Source organism: Polypterus senegalus, chromosome 13 (assembly GCF_016835505.1).
Source record: "Polypterus senegalus isolate Bchr_013 chromosome 13, ASM1683550v1, whole genome shotgun sequence".
Taxonomy (NCBI): Eukaryota; Metazoa; Chordata; class Cladistia; order Polypteriformes; family Polypteridae; genus Polypterus; species Polypterus senegalus.
This window is the reverse complement of record NC_053166.1, coordinates 93,595,324-93,614,302: the sequence shown is the minus strand read 5'-3', so window position 1 is coordinate 93,614,302 and position 18,979 is coordinate 93,595,324. Positions and strand designations below refer to the sequence as shown.

Below are 18,979 nucleotides of genomic sequence, written 5' to 3'. Positions count from 1 at the left end.
AAAGATCACAGCCTCATCAGCAAAGTCAAGATCCGTGAATCTTTCTTCACCAACAGATGCCCCAGTCCATGCAAGCAATGAACAGAGTAGGAGCAAGAACACACCCCTGATGAATCCCAGAATCAACTGAAAAAATGCAGAGTTTCTGCCTCCACTCTGCACGGCACTCACAGTACTTGTGTACATGCCGGCCATGATATCCAACAACCCTGAGGGAATTCCGTGAAGTCTCAGGATGTCCCACAGGGCAGCTTAATCAACTGAGTCGAATGCTTTACGAAAATTGACAAAGGCTGCAAAGAAACTCTGCCGACATTCGTGTTTGTACTCCATGAGAACCCTCAGAGCCAGGAAGCATCAATGGTAGACTTCTTAGGCATAAAACTAGACTGCTCCGGTCACTGCTAGATGAGCAAATGATCACGGATCCTATTGAGGATGACCCTAAGATGGACCTTAACCAGCACCGAGCGCAGTGTTATCCCCCTGTAGTTGCTGCAATCCAGGCAAACTCCACGCAGGGAGGACCCGGGAAGCGAACCCGGGTCTCCTAACTGCGAGGCAGCAGTGCTACCACTGCGCCACCGTGCCGCCCGAAATTTGATAATTCTAATTATTATTTTAAAAATCACACAATTTTTTAAACTGACAAATCAGCTAGTTTAGCTAAGAAATCGAAGCCACCATGACTAATGCTGCCCATTCTCTCTATGAAATGTTAAACTACACGGAGTGCTTTTTACTCACTAGCTCATCCCAGCACTGTGTGCCAAGAGGCACTGTTTCTGATCTTTTCTTTATAATGCCTCTTCCAATCATGCTTTAATTGCCTCTTGCCAGTTATTACCAATACACTGGCACAATATTCTTTTAGGGGCACTATGAAGTTAATGTACACCGGGTGTATTGTGTGTAGATTTTTGGGTCTTATACTTGTATATTTTTACTTTGTTTTTATTGTTTTGCATTATGACTTTATGCTTGCTGTTTTTGATTTTTGCAAAATGGAGTTATAGCAGTAGTGCCCCACAGAAAAAGCACACGCACTAAATGTAGTTTGTTTTTATAGCAGCATGCATGCCAAATAACGTTTATCTACTTAATGAGACCAGTTTTTTAATTTTCCAGAACACAAGGGGAGTATAATTTATTTTGACATATTTGTGCACAAAAGGTAGGTAGGTAGACCTAATCAAATAGAGGTATGTAACAGACCAGAGCTAGAATTTCCCAGAAAATGATCCAGTTTCAGTGGAAACACTGCCTTTACCAATTACAAAACATTAAATACTTGCTCACACACTCTGACATCTGTCTTTTCATAAACTACTGGAAGTAAAAGAAAGCATAAAATGGGCATCCAGGTTCTACCACATGATATTTTAACAGATCAAAATGCAAAACTAAACATGTTTCAGCTGCTATATGGGCAGATTTTCGTGGATGTACAAGAAAAGACCCATGCATGTGGTAATCCTCCACAGTTTTTGTTTAAGCTCAACCCTTCATTCAATGTAGAAAACATATCCAGTACACAGGTACCCAGATACTGTGCTTGTGCATTTGCCTTCTGTCTATCTCGGACAGAGATCTCTTCATAGGTTCATTCATTTGCCTGGACAACTTTTGCTGGTATAGTCTTTTTTTCTAACTGAAGTTTTCTACACTGTGCATGACAAGGGATTAATAAATTATACTTATGTAATCAACGTGTAAATTAATTTATTCCTGGAGTGACGAATGAGCAGCCATTTAGCTATTTACTGCAAGCATATCCTTTACATAAGCATGAAAGATTTAAGAGGGATCATTAGAAACATTTTCACAGAATACTGTATACTGAATAACAAAAAGCTTCGCAATTATGTATTATTTAAAGAGTTACAATGATTGCTCTCAAACATCATATTTAAAAGGAATGTTCTCAAGTTCAATATTTAGTTCACTTGCTAATATTCCATGTACTAAAAAGCAACAGGGCACAAAACATGATTCAAACAACAGGAAACAGGACAGATCTTACAGTCTCCAGACTGTGAGTGCCATTTCATTTATACTGTATCTAAGCAGTCTGTCGTAAAAAAAAGTGCTTGTGACAGATGTAAATGAATACATTTTATTTTATAGATCAGTCTGATTCTTATTAAGAGCTAACCATATGCTGAAAAATATGCAGTGTCTTAGTTTTTAGCATTCTAAACTGAAAACATTGGCTGGCATAATCACTCTGCAAAATAACACAAATGTGATTGTGTTACAAATTACTTTTAGCAAAGTAAAATTACATATAGATTTAAAATTACATATAGATTTAAAATTAGAAAGTATAAGCCAATTATTTCAACATATATACAGTAAAATAAAAATGTTAATTGGCAAATCGGTTACTTTTATTATTCAGTGTAACACATTTGAAGTTTAAGCTACTCTTTAGTTAAGTTGCTGCATACAGACACCTGTGCATAATAGCAAAATTCCATTAACTGTTTGTACCTCAAACTACCAAGAGTCAAACAATGCACCCACAGAAGGAAAAAAGAAAATAATACTATTATATTTTAACAGACACTGTAATAAGACCAGTATACATATCCCATACTGCATATGAAAGTCACAAATGTTTCAGAATTCAGGCTCTACACACCATCTACAGAAATACTGGGATTTATAAAGAATAAAATTAGCAAACATTCTGTCATGCAGACAGCATAATCGCTCCAGCTTTTTGTGCATACACTAGCTGCACATCATTTCCTGTCACTAAAAACACTTTTATTTATAATCCATCATAATGGCGGAGCACAAGCTATAAATTTTAAAGGATTAACTTTGTATTCACAATACAGACAGTATGTGCTGTCAAGCTTTTTTTATTATCTTCACATCCTTTTCAATCTCTAAAGCTTACTCCATTAATTATTATGGAAGAACAATCAGATTCTGGGCACTTAAAACAATAAATTACTAATCACGATCCACATTGTGCACTCCTGCCAGTTTTTTTGCAAATTTTGTGTGAGCACATCTTTTACTTCCATCCAAGAAATCACTGGTCTCACACTTGAAAACATTAACTGGCAGCATTTTCCAATATGCAGATAAAAAAAATGCCAGAGTGCTCCCATAAGGTAGTGTAGTGGTAGGCAAGCAAACAGAATATCTTTTGACATATTTCACAGGCACATTACATGTTTATCATTTTACTATGTTGTAAAATGAACAAGTCAAGGAAGGGACAGTTTTGCATGGTTTGAATTGTGTGTAATGTACAAAATTAGGAACATCATGGCATACTGAAGGTTACCACTTGCCAGTTCAGACGGAATACTTCATAGACCAAAGTTAGTGGTCCCTTGCTAATTAGACAAGTTTTGCTGTGTACCTTTTGTGGCTGCAGTACACCATGTATGAATATAACAGGCAGCAAAAAAAGAAATAGTGACATGGGTCTAATGTTGAGGATTTTTGGCATAAAAAGAAATAGTATACATGACAAACTGTTGGCAAAAAGCACCATGACCAAAATAGGAAGGATAAACAAAATATTTAAACAGCCAAAATCCTTCAGTGTCTACCTGTGCTCTGTCTACTGCCTTGCACTTTATGAGACCAATTAAAAAGGCAGGGAAATGAAAACAAAGAGAATCAAATATGATTACTTGAAAAAACAAAGTGGATCAGCTTTAAGATTAGGCTTGAATAAAAGCAACATGAAATATCAGAATGCAAAACTGTACTTTAAAGTGCAATACCAGTTAAAGAGTTGGACACCTGTAGATGCCTAGATGGTGTTCCTACATTACATTCAACATTCAATCAAGGAAGATTGGTCACATAACCATATTATTATATAAATAAACCTTGTAGAAGTATCACCACATAGAGGGGAAAGCATTTTATGCATTTGTTTCTGCACCACTATTATGTAAAATTTCTCAAGCACTAACTTCATCATTGTCTCCAGAAGATTCTTTATATCAGCTGACATGATTTCTGTGCCAGTTTCAAAGTCCTAACTGAGGTAAAGACAATTATCACTGAAAGTATAATTCTGTACAAGAAATGTGTGTCAAAGGACCATGTAATCAGAAAGGTAACTCTCATCTCCCAAGACAAGTTCTGTATTTGACCGAACACAGGACAGAGAAATTGAGACAGCCAGGTGAAAGCATTTCAAACATACCGTCAAAGGCTACTTCATAAAGGGCTGGATTAATATTGGTCCCTTGCAGACCCTACCTATGGAATGTCCTTTAAGTCACCACATTATTCATCAAGCAGGGCTTCATTTTGAAATCAACCATTTCTCCAATGAGGCAAACAAAAAAAAAAACTGTGATAAAACGTAAAAGGGAAACCATATCCACAGAAGTCTCTCTCAAATGGAAACTCCCATTATCCCAAGGACTCATTTTAGATCACATAGTAATCGTGGAAGGCATATTCTCTTGTTTCTTGTCAAGAGAGAGAGAAAAACAGTGCCATCATCTTCTTCACCTGTTTACCATACAAAAACACGCATCACCACATTTCTGCATGAAGGTAACAAACTCGAAAAGTGCAGCATGATGCAAGCAATCCTGAATTGAATATAAAACATTTGACGCATGAGAGGAAAGTGTTCCACACATCAATCTCATTTGGATGGCTTATAGCTAATATGTCATCCAGATATGAACATTTTCAGTACTACTATATGAGTTAGGCTTTTGTCTCAGATTCCCACCACTCTTTGTATACTGAAGTGCTTTCTGGCTTCAGTACATTCCCCAATTTTCACTGATATCCTATATTACATAATTTACTATTTAGCTTACTGTATTCGACAAGATGCACTAGCTCCCTCAGATTTCAGTTCTTTTTAAAGAGTAGTATTCAGTTAATACACAGTAAAAGGTCCTTTATTCATCCACTGGTAAAAAGGACAACAATTCAAAAAACTAAAAAGGAACTGCACTTAGCTAGAATTCTTTTTAATACTGGTCACTCACAATCAGTTTAAAGTAACCTATTTAGAGAAAAAAGAAAAGAAAAAAAAAATATTTTTTAAATCCTCACCTCCTTTTTTTTCTTCTAAATTGGATTATGCTGGACCAGATAATGAAAGCAGAGGGCAGAATTAAGCAAACTGGAGGAAAGCTATCTTCTTTATTTAAAGATGATAGCGTTTATCTTCACATCGGTTGGGCTTCACCTTCCTCAGTAGTTTACTGTATTTTCATATGTTGTTTTTTCTTTGTTACACATCTTCACCTCAGTAAATATTGTCACAATATGTTGATAAGCATTATGCTCATATTTATAAAACCTCTGGGATATTTCAAAACATTACTATTAAAACTCTGATTATAATAGCAACGTATCTACTCCTATATACTTTTGTAACTTTGACTTTAGAAACCAAACCTGCATCAGCTGTTAGAAAAAGTGGCCATTCTCACAAACCACAGTAACTCCCCAAACACTGAACTAACTGCCTCTGTGTTTACAGACAACAGCTCTCAATTACCGTACCTGTCAAATACATTTTAGACAATATATTTAAAACTGTCCAACAGACATGCATGATAAAAAATTTAGCTTCCCAAATCCTTTTAATTTCTGATTTCCTTAATCAGTATCTTCAGTAGGGGATGAGAACCTAGGTGAAACCAGATGAACATATTCTACTCTTTTGTGATTGATGATGTTAGCCACTTGGACCTTCCTAAATGTTGTTGTGACACAAGTGAAGGTGTCAGTTTTTTCATCCTTAATTTGCATTTTAGTCCATAATCCTTAAAAGCCAGAGACAATTGTCTTGTGATCCCAAAACCTCACCCAAGCAGCTCTAGGTTAATGGCTATTAAAACTCTGTGGCTTCTATTCTAAAGGAGACTAAACTTAGTTCTAATTGAGCTGCACTATTCTTCATAATATTCAAATCTGTGCTTAAAACGTATGTACTGTATCTAATATTTTTAACCTTTTACTTCTGTATTTAAATTTTTCATCTGTAAATAAAGTAGAGTTCAATGTTATTCTTCGGATACGACGCTACAGTATTTGTCAGCTATACTCCTCTTTACTTCTCAGCTAAATACTTTTTCTTTGTTACATACCATTTATTTGGTTTATGTTTTTATTCTATCTTGATATCTTATATTCCTCTGCATTGCACTTCTTTCTGCTTAAATAAATCACCCATAATGGTAATCTCCATTATCTATTCTATAAAAACTGGCTGATTGATCCAGTGGTGGAGGAAATAACACCATATAGTAACACTGCTTACAAATAATGAAGATGCTCCAATTTTCAGCTTCCTGAATTCAATTTGTAAAGAAGTGCTGTCCTCCTCCTTTATTCCTACTGTCAAAGCAGTACTTTTATTCATACAGACTGGAGCAGCACTCCTACTTTTTCAGTCCAGATAGTAGTTTGTCAAGTACTACCAATCATTCTACATTCAGTTTGTCAAGCTTAATTCCTGTTTCTACATATGAGAAGCTTTATTCCTGTTTCTACATAGTTATGAGATATATTATTTATCCTTCAACCCATTCCAAAAAGTCAAAGCTCTGCTGTAAAGCTCACTTCTGCAAAGATCATTCTGGTGTCTAAATAGAAGTTCCTGAATTCACTTAGGGCTGCCCTCAGCAAGAACTAAAAATACGTCCACCAAAACTCTAAACATTTGGCAATGTGTTATATACAATTTAAATTACACAGTAATCCTTATTGCAGAAAACAGCAGTGAGTTTAGAAAGGGTCATTGCTGGAATACAATACTAATTATTTGCTTTAGTCTTTTACTTTACATCTTTCTCTTTCTTTTTTCATTTTAAAAAATAAACTAGCTTGCACGTGCCTTATGATGTTGTATTAAATAAATGGTGCTGCATAAAATGTTGAATTTTACAGTCAACTCTACAAAATAGGCACTTTTTAAATATATTCCATTTTTGTGTAAATGGTTTTCATTACAGGATAATATAATAAATAATATAATCAATAATCAGTATGTCACTACAATTTATGCTTTAAATGGTTTTTCGGACATATATGTAACTTTTTGCACATTCACACATAGGCTTAGTTTGCAGTTATACATATATAAATATAAAAGTAATTAGATTTTACTAGGGAAAATATATTACTTAATAAGTCTAATTTGTAATCTTAGACACAATACCCTTTTTGAATATGTATATCTAGCGAGGAACTTTAAAAGAAAAATTGAACTATGGATTTAGCATAGGAACTTTTATATAACCAAGAACATTCGAGAATGTTCTGGTTACAACAAGAAAGATGGGTAAAGGGCATCTAGGATATTGTATCTTTCACTGAACTAAAAAAGGTTAGTTCCCTATCTTGCTGTTCGCTAGCTGCCCGTCTATCACAATGGTTCAACATTTCAGCATAGACTTGCTAGAATTCATCAAGCTCCAGTCTTTGTAGGTCAGTTGTAGTTTACCTTAGATAGTACAATACTAGCAGCGGATCAAGACTACACTACATAGTATGGTACTAAGAGGAGATGATCCTCAGGTCTCAGTAAATAGTAGAACAAGATTAGTACCAGTTTTAACAAATCTACAGCTACTGTTGTTTAGGTCTTGTGTTTCTTCACAGTTTGCTCAGTTGGCTGTGTTACTGCCAGTTAACGATGGTGCATTGGCAATTAACATCTTGCCCTCTCTCAGTTACTGATGTGGCGCTACACATTCCACTTAACTTAAATTAAAAACAGCATAAGGAAAAAGCAAGTTCTCATGTAAAATTAAGAAATAATTGCAATCACTAAGCTACATTAGATTGAAATGATTGTTGCTATTATAAATTTCACTCATTTTGAAAGTATGAAAAGGCATGAAATTCTTGTATGCAACGTAATGATGACAAGAGGTACACATTAGTAAAATCATATCTAAAGTAGGCCTTAGCCTATCACTGATTGGTAGGGCACATTGTCAAACAATGTAAATAAACTTAAGTGGCTGACTCAGCATTTGCTTTCGACACAAATCAGTATGAAAGACAGTGGATTCCAACCTATGCAAACTAAAATCACTGAAAGAAATGTAGGGCTGAGCTCAGAGGGCCCCCATAATGAATGGCATTGACAGGAAACAGACAGCTCTATACAACTCTCTATGCGAAGAGACGAAAGAGATAAAAATGGCTGATGGAAGTTGAAAGGGTCAACAAGACAAGCAGAACTAAAAGAACCAAAAATGCAAAAGTCACATTAGCAAGAACACATGCTTTTGGGCCAACAAATCAACAGAGTAGCAATCAAGACGTTCTCTATGGCAATGACAATGGAGAAAGTGGCAGTCAGGGATGTAAATACTTTATTTCTTTTCTTACTGTAACACCGCTTAAAGACACTTCCTTTTTTTAAATCATTATTGTAACTTTAAAGAAAAGTAAACCTATTTTTTTTAATTATTTCCATATTCCATATTGTTCTTCTTTCTCCTATATCCACACAGATGGTTGCTACAATAACAATGTACTTATACTGTGTACATCTCTCTATTATAAAAAAAAATCTTGGGAGGGAGACGAGACATTATCTTCTCGGAAGACAATTTGACGTCCCACAAGAGACACTTCAACGTCACGCGAGACAAAGCAGTGAGACAACATTTAAAACAAGTTCAAGGACATCTAATCAAGCAGTTGTTGGAATGCTTTTGGCAGACACACTTCAGGTGCTCCCAGCTCTTAAAACAGCGACAAGCAACAAGCAGAACACGCAGCTCGCCAGCAGATGATCCAATCGCTTCTCCTCAGCGTGCGTTCAGCCCCGCCCACCCGTTCACAACGCGAGCAGCAGAGACGCAAAGTAGCAATATGACAGCTGCTGTACAGACTTTTCAATGATGGGCATGCAGTGCGCCAAGCAGAAAACGCAGCTCGCCAACAGCAGAAAGACAGCAGCTGATCCAACGGCATCTCCTTAGTGTGCGTTCAGCCAACCCCCCTTCACAACATGAGCAGCGTCCTGCGAGAAAGAGATTTAACCACGCCCAGGGCCTGAAATAAAGGACAAGTATTGTTTTTACAAAAGTTTTGCAAAGCCAGAAAAAGTTCACCCCGGATACCACAGATTCCTGCAGCCTTTCCTCCCCTCAGCTGGTTCATCACCTGTGAAATCTAAGTGAGATTGGGTGGTTCACAGCTAACTGGATCAAACAAAAAGTAATTTTTTTTTTCTACAGTGCATTGCCCAGTTGTTTTTTGCTCAAATGATAGTAGAAAGAAACAACTGAGAACATTGCATTTCAGTGAGTAAAAGTAATCAGCAACCTCTAGTTTCATAAGCAAAAAAACAAACAATTTCCTGTTGGTACACATTAATTCAAATCCATTTTATGATAACGCAGATATAATTTTAGTATTTTACGCCAATACAGCATCATGATTTATAGCAATTGTAAATTAACTTGGAATTAATCAACCTTTGAATCCTTGTACCCTATGTTCTTGTCTAAAAGCCGCGGCTTATCTAAGGAAAAAGGTGGTGAAAATGAAAAAATAGAATATCGGCTTATACACAAAATCAATTTATTAAAAAAAAAGTTATACATTTTTAAAAATTCATTTTTATTAATCAAAGCCATCAAATTCTTCTTCAGATTCTTCTTCACTATCAGTGGCAATTGTGACTCCAATTCCGGCCAAAACTCTTTTCGGGACCGATGGCAGCGCTTCTTCGGATGCATTGCTTTTATAACAGGCTTTTGTTTTTCCATCGCCGGATGTTTGACTCGTCTGTTCGAACTCTTTAGCCGCCGCATTGCCATACTTTTCGCATAGCTCACGCTTCAAGTTTTCGATGATTGGGATAAGATTTTCGAGTCTTCTTTACATTATCCATTTTAACAAATTTCACAAAACAAAAATTTAACAAAATCACAATTTAAATGACGCTTCTGCGCATGTTGACTCGGCGACGCCCAGAGCAGAAACAACGCGCTCCGGCCGCTCCAACCGCGCCATGCGGGAAGTGAGAGCGATGCCAATATCTCACACTGTCTCCCCCCTTAAAGAAATTAAATGGGTGCGAGTGAGACCACTGACCTCCCTCCCTTCTATTAGTTATAGGTTATAGTACGTCCGGCTTATCTATGATAAGATTTTATTTTAAAAATTCGTATGATTTTTGGTCTCCGGCTTATGGACAAGAACCTAGGGTAATAACATTAGTGAGCAGCAATCTGTGAGACAATAAAGCTACTGTGTCATGAGCTAAATTGCCCACACACCAACCCCAACTCACCCTCTGAATCAATGGTATTGTACAACATTGATGTGTTGAAATGATGATCTGAAAATGTGAACTTTTAAGACACTGCACAGCTGTAATGAGGCATAATTATCTCTCTGCATCTCATTTCCCAATTAGGCAGGTAATACAGAAGACATAATTCTTGTCATCCCTATTAACCAAATTAATCCAGTCACCAAATCATATATGAGGTGGGACAATATTTTGTAAATTAGAGCAATATACAATGTGCACTTTCTGAAACAGCGGCTTAGTGAAATCTTAATTACAGACACCTACACTGTGTCTTTTTACTGAAGATTAATGGTTTAATATATATTTACCCATATTTTTCTATATTTTTTGATGCAATATTTCCATGCATCAGTTGTCATTTTCTGTGGCACTGAGTTAAATATATCTGATTCACTGTCACAATATACTGCAGTCCAAATATAAATATAAAATATATCTCTCTATTATTAAAAAAAAATCTTGGAAGGGAGACTAAGGAGAAGAGACGTGATCTTCTTGGAAGGCAATCTGACGTCCTGCGAGAGACACTTTAATGTCACGCAAGACAAGGCAATGAAACAACATTTAAAACAAGTTCACGGACATCAAACCTAGCAGTTGTTGGAATGCTTTTGGTAGACAGGCTGCATGTGCTCCCAGCTCTTAAAACGACAAGCGAAAAGCAGAACATGCAGCTCGCCAGCATCAGCAAGCCAGCAGATGATCAGAACACTTATCCTTAGCGTGCGCTCACCCAACACCCACCACCCCCACCCCCCCTTCACAACGTGAGCAGCAGAAACGCGAAGAGGCAAGGAGACAATTGCTGTACAGGCTTTTAAATGATTGATAAGCAGTACGACAAGCAGAACACGCAGCTCACCAGCAGCAGCAACAAACCAGGAGATGATTTGACCGCTTCTCCTTAGCATGCGTTCAGCAAACCTCCCATCCCCCCCTTCACAACGCGAGCGGCATTATACGTCCTGCGAGAAAGAAATTTAACCACGTCGAAAGCAGCAATGCAGAGAATGCACTCGAGCTCCATATGTGCAAAGCATACAATTATACAACTCAAAATTATATATCGAGCACATCTGTCTCATCTAAAACTCTCCAAAATGTTTCTAGGACATGATCCAACCTGCGAACGTTGCAACCAAGTCCCAGCCTCACTGGGTCACATGTTCTGGGCCTGCACCAAATTAGCATTATTCTGAACCAAAATTTTTAATTACCTTTCAGACAGCCTTGGTCTCACAATCCCTCCTAACCCATTAACAGCTGTGTTTGGGGTTCTTCCAGATGGGTTTAAAGTGGAGAAATACCAACAAATTGTGACTGCATTCACTACACTTTTGGCATGCAGACTTATTCTGTTAACTGGAAGAACCCAAACTCTCCTCTTTTAAGTTAGTGGGAAACTGATGTATTATACTATTTGAAATTGGAAAAAATCAAATACTCAGTTAAAGGATCCGTACAGACTTTTTTCAAAACATTTCAGGATCTAATCAGTAATATTTTAAAATAAGTTCATAAAGCACAGAGAATTTATTAATTTAGGTATGTTTACAAGCCTTAAATTTCACGCTGTTTGCCTTGCTCTCTCTCTCAGGGGTGGGGATCAATTTGTCCTTAACTCAATTTTTCTTTTTGTAAAAACTTGATTGATTTGTATGGATTGAAATAAAATTAATAAAAAAAAAAATGTAACCACATCCCAGCCCGGAAATAAAGGACAAATACAGCATTGTTTTTACGAAGGTTTTAAAGTAAAAGTGAAAATAATGCATATGTAACAATTCCCATGAAAATAACAATCTCTTTAAATTGTAAATCCACAGACCAAACCCAGAGGTTGGTGAGCAAAGCGTGCAGGGGGCAGAGCCCCCAAGTTTTCTATAATTTTAACCTCCCTGGCATTAACCTTGAGCCTGACTCAGGCTCGGAATTCAATGTAATTACAGTTAAGCCAAAGCCTGACTTGAGGTAAAATGTAATGATCCACTTGTAAAGCCCAAAAAATGCTTAGGACATCATTCTATTGCCATGTAGTGGATGAAGTAACACTATGCTGCAAAAAAAAAAAAACTGAAACCGATGCTTACAGCATTCGACAACTGAACCATCATGATATCCATCCATCCATCCATCCATCCATTTTCTAACCCGTTGAATCCGAATACAGGGTCACGGGGGTCTGCTGGAGCCAATCCCAGCCAACACAGGGCACAAGGCAGGAACCAATCCTGGGCAGGGTGCCAACCCACCGCAGGACACACACAAACACACCCACACACCAAGCACACACTAGGGCCAATTTAGAATCGCCAATCCACCTAACCTGCATGTCTTTGGATTGTGGGAGGAAACCAGAGCGCCCGGAGGAAACCCACGCAGATACGGGGAGAACATGCAAACTCCACGCAGGGAGGACCCGGGAAGCGAACCCGGGTCTCCTAACTGCGAGGCAGCAGCGCTACCACTGCGCCACCGTGCCGCCCCCATCATGATATGCCTGCTGAATTCTATCACCTGAAGTTTCAAGGTGGTGCAAGTAGGTGCATGGCAAAAAGCCAAGAAAGAGGTTAGCACTGTTCACAATGCAGCAATTGTTATTTGTGTCAGTGCCATGTTTCAGCAAATGCTTCTTCCTTGGTTGGGGTTCAAAGTCATGTTTCTTGTCATCTTTGTCCATTCTTGTGCCACTTTTTGTATTACTATTTCTTTTGTTTATTGTGTTAATTATTCTTTGTTTTGGTCTGTAACTATAAAATGCCTTGGTTATGTTCCTTGTGTTATATGGGGACAGGGCCATCTGCCAATCACCAGCAGGAACTGCCCTATAAATCCAGAGGGTCTCCCATAGTTCCTGGAAGTTCATTTTGCATGTAATAGGGCGTGGAGTGTTTACTTGTGATTCTATTGTGCTTATTTTTATAACCTGGGATTTTTGAACCTTTGCTCTGTGTTTTGACCACTCTTTTCATATTTGTATTGGAACTGAATTTGCTTTGGATTGCCTTGCCTTTTGGTAATTTTTTATTGCCCCACAGAACTTATTGGGATAATGAACATTTTTGTTCAAAATAAATCTTTATTTTATTAAGATTCTTTAAGGCCATTTTTGTTTCTAGATGGGGTTCTCCAGAGAAGTATTTAATAAGAGTTTTGTGCTTTTGGGACATTAAAAGGAAATGTGGAAGTTACTAAGCCTTGTGCTATTTACGAGGTGTGGCAGAAAAGTAATGAGACTGGCAACACTGCAAGCGATCTGGCAACGCTGCGCTGTTGTCCTTGATAGAGCAGGTGTATCAGTACCCTCCCATAGCTCAGTGCAAGTTTCAACTCCTTCCGTTAACTACGTGATTTTTGTGACTGCTATTAGCGAAGTTGTGTTTTTGGTTGTGCGTCACGCAAAATGGAACAGCGGAATTTGGAGCAACATTGTACCATTAAACGGCAAGTGTGACGTTTGAAAAGTTAAAACAGGCCTATGGGGAACATTCTTTATCCCGAGCTCAAGTTTTAGCTGGCACAAATCATTTTGGAAGGCAGAAAACACGATGAAGATGAACACCGTTCAGGGAGGACTTCAACTTCGAAAACCAATGAAAACATCGAACGTGTGAACACCCTTGTGAGATCAGACCGTCGTTTAACATTAAGAATGTTGAGTGAACAATTAAATTTGAACAGATTTACCGTTCATCAAATTTTGACTGAACATTTGCACATGTGAAAGGTCTGTGCCAAAATGGTGCCGAAAAACTGCCCTCTCCATAACAGAATTTTTGACCTCAAAAGGCATTCCTGTGGTTCCCCAGCCCCCTTATTCACCTGACCTCAGTCCATGTGACTTTTTCCTTTTTACTAAACTGAAAAATGTCCTCAAAGGACGTCATTTCGGGTCTTTAGAAAACATCCAAAAGAGTGTAACGGACATACTGAAGACCATACCGGTTGAAGACTTCCAGCGCTGCTACCAACAGTGGGAACAACGTCTCCATCGGTGTGTAGCTGCCCAAGGGAACTACTTTGAAGGGGATAACATTGATGTTTGAAAAAAATAAAAACTTTGGTAAATAAAAAATCAGTCTCATTACTTTTCTGCCATACCTCGTATGCCTACAATAACACAGGAGGTGTGTTGATTCTGCAGATCAGGCACTGACATTCAACCCTCTCATGTGCAAACAACAGAAAAAATGTTGTGTTCAAAGAAACACACTTCTACTGTCACAATTGTGACTTTGGGCTAGGCATTGGTGACTGCCTCTGAACATGTCACACAAAGGACATGTACTTAAAAAATTCAATGTTTTGGATGTGCATATTAGTTAGTGCCTTTTCAGATCTGTAACAGTCTGTCTGATAGGTTTGGAATTCAGTTTGTAACATTACCTATCGCACTACGTTTATTGAACCTGCTCAAAAGGTGGTCTAGCTTAGGATACAACTTTGCTCCTCTTCCTCGACTCCAAGATGTACTCTGCAGCTGCAGTCTGCAGCTCTGGGGAACATGCCAAAAGTATATAAATACATACAAAGACCAGGGACCTCATGCATAACGCCGTGCATAGAATTCGCACTATAACATGACATAATCACAAAAGCGGAAATGTGCTTACACACAAAAAAATCCAGGTGCATAAATCTGTGCATTTGCCAGCTTCCACGTTCTTGTACTCCATAAATCCTGGTCAGCGTGAAAATTAACACACGTGCACGCGCCTGCTGCCCCACCCCAACTCCTCCCAAAATTACGCCTCCATGAATATGCAAATCATATATAAATAGCCCTTAAGCTCAGTTTTCTGTGAAAAAGCAATGGCAAAAGCACGAGGGAAAACAGAATTTCAGCGAATACCAAGTGGAGGCAAGGAAAAACATACTATTTGTTGGTTTAAACAGTGATATAAACAACAAAAGGAAGTTGATCGAGTGACATAGCGTGTCAGAGAAACTCGAAAGCTCAAGTTCACAGAGTCGCACAGTGCCCGAAATAAAAAAGAAGTTGTCAAATATCAAAGTCACCATGAAAAGGCAAGTCATAGCCCACTGTCTGAGTGTCATATGAAAGCTTATTAGGGTACAGAGAAAAAAAAAAAAGGACACACTATGGGGAAAAAAGCATGAAATGTCAACTTTAATCTCAAAATTTCCACTTTAATCACGTAGTTTATTTTGTCATTAAAGTAGAACATCAAAAACTTCATCCTAAAATTGTTCAGTTAACTAGTTTCTGTCCTTACTTTTCTTTCTCCAAATACCCAATCGCCATACAATGAGCTCTGTAATAGACGTTAAGCCATCTGTAAGCTTAGAACAACGATTCTTCATAGACAGCATGGCTGAGGCAGTGTTTGCTTGATGCTGTATACAGTACCGATAATTCTCTTTCCTATCAGTTGCTATACAGCTGTGATTCCCCACTCAGATACAGTGATATAAATACGAGTGGTGCAGTGAGAGTAATATGGAAAAAGAAGATCCGCTGTGGCAAACCCTAACAGGAGCAGCTGAAAGAAGAAGGTGCAGTGAGAGTAACAACGCTAAAGTAGTTACGGTATTTGGAATAGTTTGACCATTCTCTGGACCATTATATTGTTACTGGTTAATTACAATCAGATGCATTAAACATAATGAACAATATGCTGTAAATTTCAGTGTATTTATAAAGCCACGTCAGGGATGTGAATCTAAAAAAGAAAAAGGGTAACTACACAGGAACAGTGGCACTGCTTTGACGCTGGGTGCCGCAAGTCTGCAAAACCAAACGCAGAACTTGCATACAACAGGGTATGAGCTGCCATGGAAATGTGCGTGGCTTTACGCCAAATTTAGGTTATATACATCGCGATTTGAACGTGGAAATGTTCTTACGCAACATTTTTGTGTGTACACGCCGTTTATACATGAGGCCCTAGATCAGAATGGGATGATCTTGAGCTGATTGCATATTGCAATTGACACTGTATGTCTTCCCCCTACCTCCCCTAACCAAGTCACCTGGGCACAGCCAGGAAAAGAATTCAGCAACATACAAGAAACTCCCTGATGCTCCTGTTGTACCAGTGACTGCTGTTCTGATGATATTCTGCCTTCCTGTGACTTGACAGCTGTTTGTTTAAAATAAAGCAATATTAAAAGTCAAGCTAAGTACTACTTTCGTCTGACTTTCAAGTGTTTGCCCTGTTATCACGTGCTGGGGTGTGTGCTTGTTCTTTCCATGGAAGGATTTATTAAATAGCAAAAGGGGGAGACAGTAGAACTTAATTTCTCAAGAAGTACAAGTTCCCTACAAAATGCACATGGGTAGCCCGAGTCTCGCCTGGAGCCAACTAGCACAAGGCAGGAAAAGCTCTGAACTGGATCCAATTTCATCTCAGAACAAACACTCCTAAAGGAAGTCAGTTAAGGCTCTGATAATGCCAATATGCATGTCGATTGAAAGAGGGAACAACTGTAACATTTTAGGGCAAATACATGATAAAAAAAAGAGAGAGACTTCATACAGTAATTAAGCCAAGATTCAAACCCAGGCTCATGCAACTGTTTGCAGAGCTAATCGGCGTCACCATTCCAGATTAAGAGACGGACAAGATATGCACTAGAGAAAAATGTAAGATTCTGCGGTTATTACTCACTATTCATGGTGCTAGAGAGTGGGGATGTATTTCACATTAATTAGTACATGCAAGTTAAAATGTCACTGTATTCTGTACATGTAACAAAAATGAAATAAAAACCTATATGTGAGTAAACTGGAGTACTGCCACATAGGGCCAATATGTAATTACAAAAAACCCTCAGCTGAAAAGCGTAAAGCTCTGTCACCCCAAGATCAACTAATTAAATGCTGCACTCCGTTTTGTTTGCTGTTTCATCAAAGCGGCCAGTATCCACTTCACTTAAACACTGCACTTACTATCCCAGTTCCGGCTTATTAATCGGAATCTAGTTTTACATGCGCCAATCCTGCACGTTCTTAATCGCCTTTTAGGCCCCGTGCCACCAGTGCAGCATGCTCATTCCTCAGAGTGCTGGAATCATATTTAAAACAAACGACATGGGCATTTTCACCTTTCATATCCAAGAATATATAATTAGATGCTAAATATGCTTTCCATAGTGAAGAGATGTTTCTCCATACTTTTGCGCCCAATCCCCGCCCCACGAAGGCCCCACCTCTTAGAATGATCACAGCGATGTCTCTTGGGGAGGGGAGACAATCCTAAGAAAAGAACGTTTTCTGTCCAGCGTCTCACAGTACACAAGTGCCAAGTTCGACAGAGGCAGCCATTGCGCCTATTCACTTGTGAAGCCAAAGGAAGAAGCTTAGTATCTTTGTTCGCTTTGATTATTCACAAAAGTGTGACACCCGATGTCGGAAGTACTCTTTCACACGAGAACTCGGCCCTCATGACGTCATTGGCACCCGTTAACCCCACAGTGTCTGTCGTCAAGCGTAATGCTTCAATTCGCTAAACCGAACACTTGTGCATGCGCCAATGTCAGAATAAAGGAAAAGTGACACCGCATAGACAAGAATTGTCAAGATGTGTTTCTGGCGATGTTCACGATGCACTTTATCTCAAAATGTTTTAACGTCAGCTAACATAATTTCAGATTTTTTTCAGAAATGTGCTTTTCTAGGAGTCCCGTCAGCGTGCAAGCAGCGACATGTATATTAATTAGTTTATAAAATAACTTGACAAAAAGTTCAACACATATTTAATGGATTTATTTTATACAGGAAAATGAAAAAGTTATAAATATATCTTATTGTCAGTTTAAGCCTGTTAAAGGATAGTGTAAATCAACCATTACTGCACATTCATTTAAAATGTTTTACACCAAATAACAGAAGGATCAATTGTTAACCCAGTTCTTTTAACAGAATTATATCAGACCATTTGTTTCAACTATGCATTCCCTGTGTATTCACGTTACTCCTTTTTAAATCATTATTTATTCTTTATAGTACGAGTCTATAAACAGCTTATGATAATGCCTTCAACTGGATTTTGTATTAGTTGTTCAGATTAAAGCAATTGTGTTTCATTATGGACATAATTTTCCAAATGGTGCTGATGTTATTGAACACTATCAGCAAGAAATCCCACTTCACATTTATTCAGAACTGAATTCTGACTTAAGTTACACTTTTGACTGTAAATTCTGAGAATTGGTCAAGGGTCTTAACAGCAAGCATAAAGTGTTCATAATAAATAAAATACTAGAAAAAAACAAGATCTAAAGAGTAAGCAAAAGGTTCAAATCCTTAGCCTAAAGCTTAAAACAATGAAAGTAGTTTTCACAAGGATATAGCCTCCCCTTTATTTCCTGTGGTCCCTCTGAGAAATTACTAAGTATGATGCATTCTTTTTGAGAAGAGGCCATGCACAAATAAATCTCATCGAAGGATGGGCCATGGGCAGAGATCAGTGCCCATGATGTGCCCAATGCCCAGATCAGTGTGAAGATAATTAAACTAACAGGAGTTTGAAAGTGTGGGGTCCCACCGGTCTCAGCATTTAAATCAAGGCTAAAGAATCACTTTTATTTCTATATCATACTGCTGTTAGAGCCGTTGCTGAGTTTGTTTCATATTATTCTTTCATATGCAATACATACATATTCAAACCAGTTTAATCCAGTTAGGGGCAGGAAAGGGTCAGAGGTTATCACAGCAGC

The 18,979-nt window shown here is 38.1% G+C and overlaps 1 protein-coding gene across 2 annotated transcripts in view; it reads right to left on the bottom strand.

Moving 5' to 3' along the window:
- LOC120542256 (synembryn-A-like) overlaps positions 1–17,703 on the bottom strand; it is a 188,066-nt gene extending 170,363 nt beyond the window's left edge. The window contains exon 1 of one of the 2 annotated variants that reach the window (XM_039774573.1): positions 17,471–17,703. The gene's annotated coding sequence lies outside the window, so the exon portion shown is untranslated. Of the gene's footprint in view, positions 1–17,365; positions 17,385–17,470 lie in introns of those variants that run through there. The other variant, XM_039774575.1, reaches the window with a different exon arrangement.
- Positions 17,704–18,979: the final 1,276 nt, after the last annotated feature.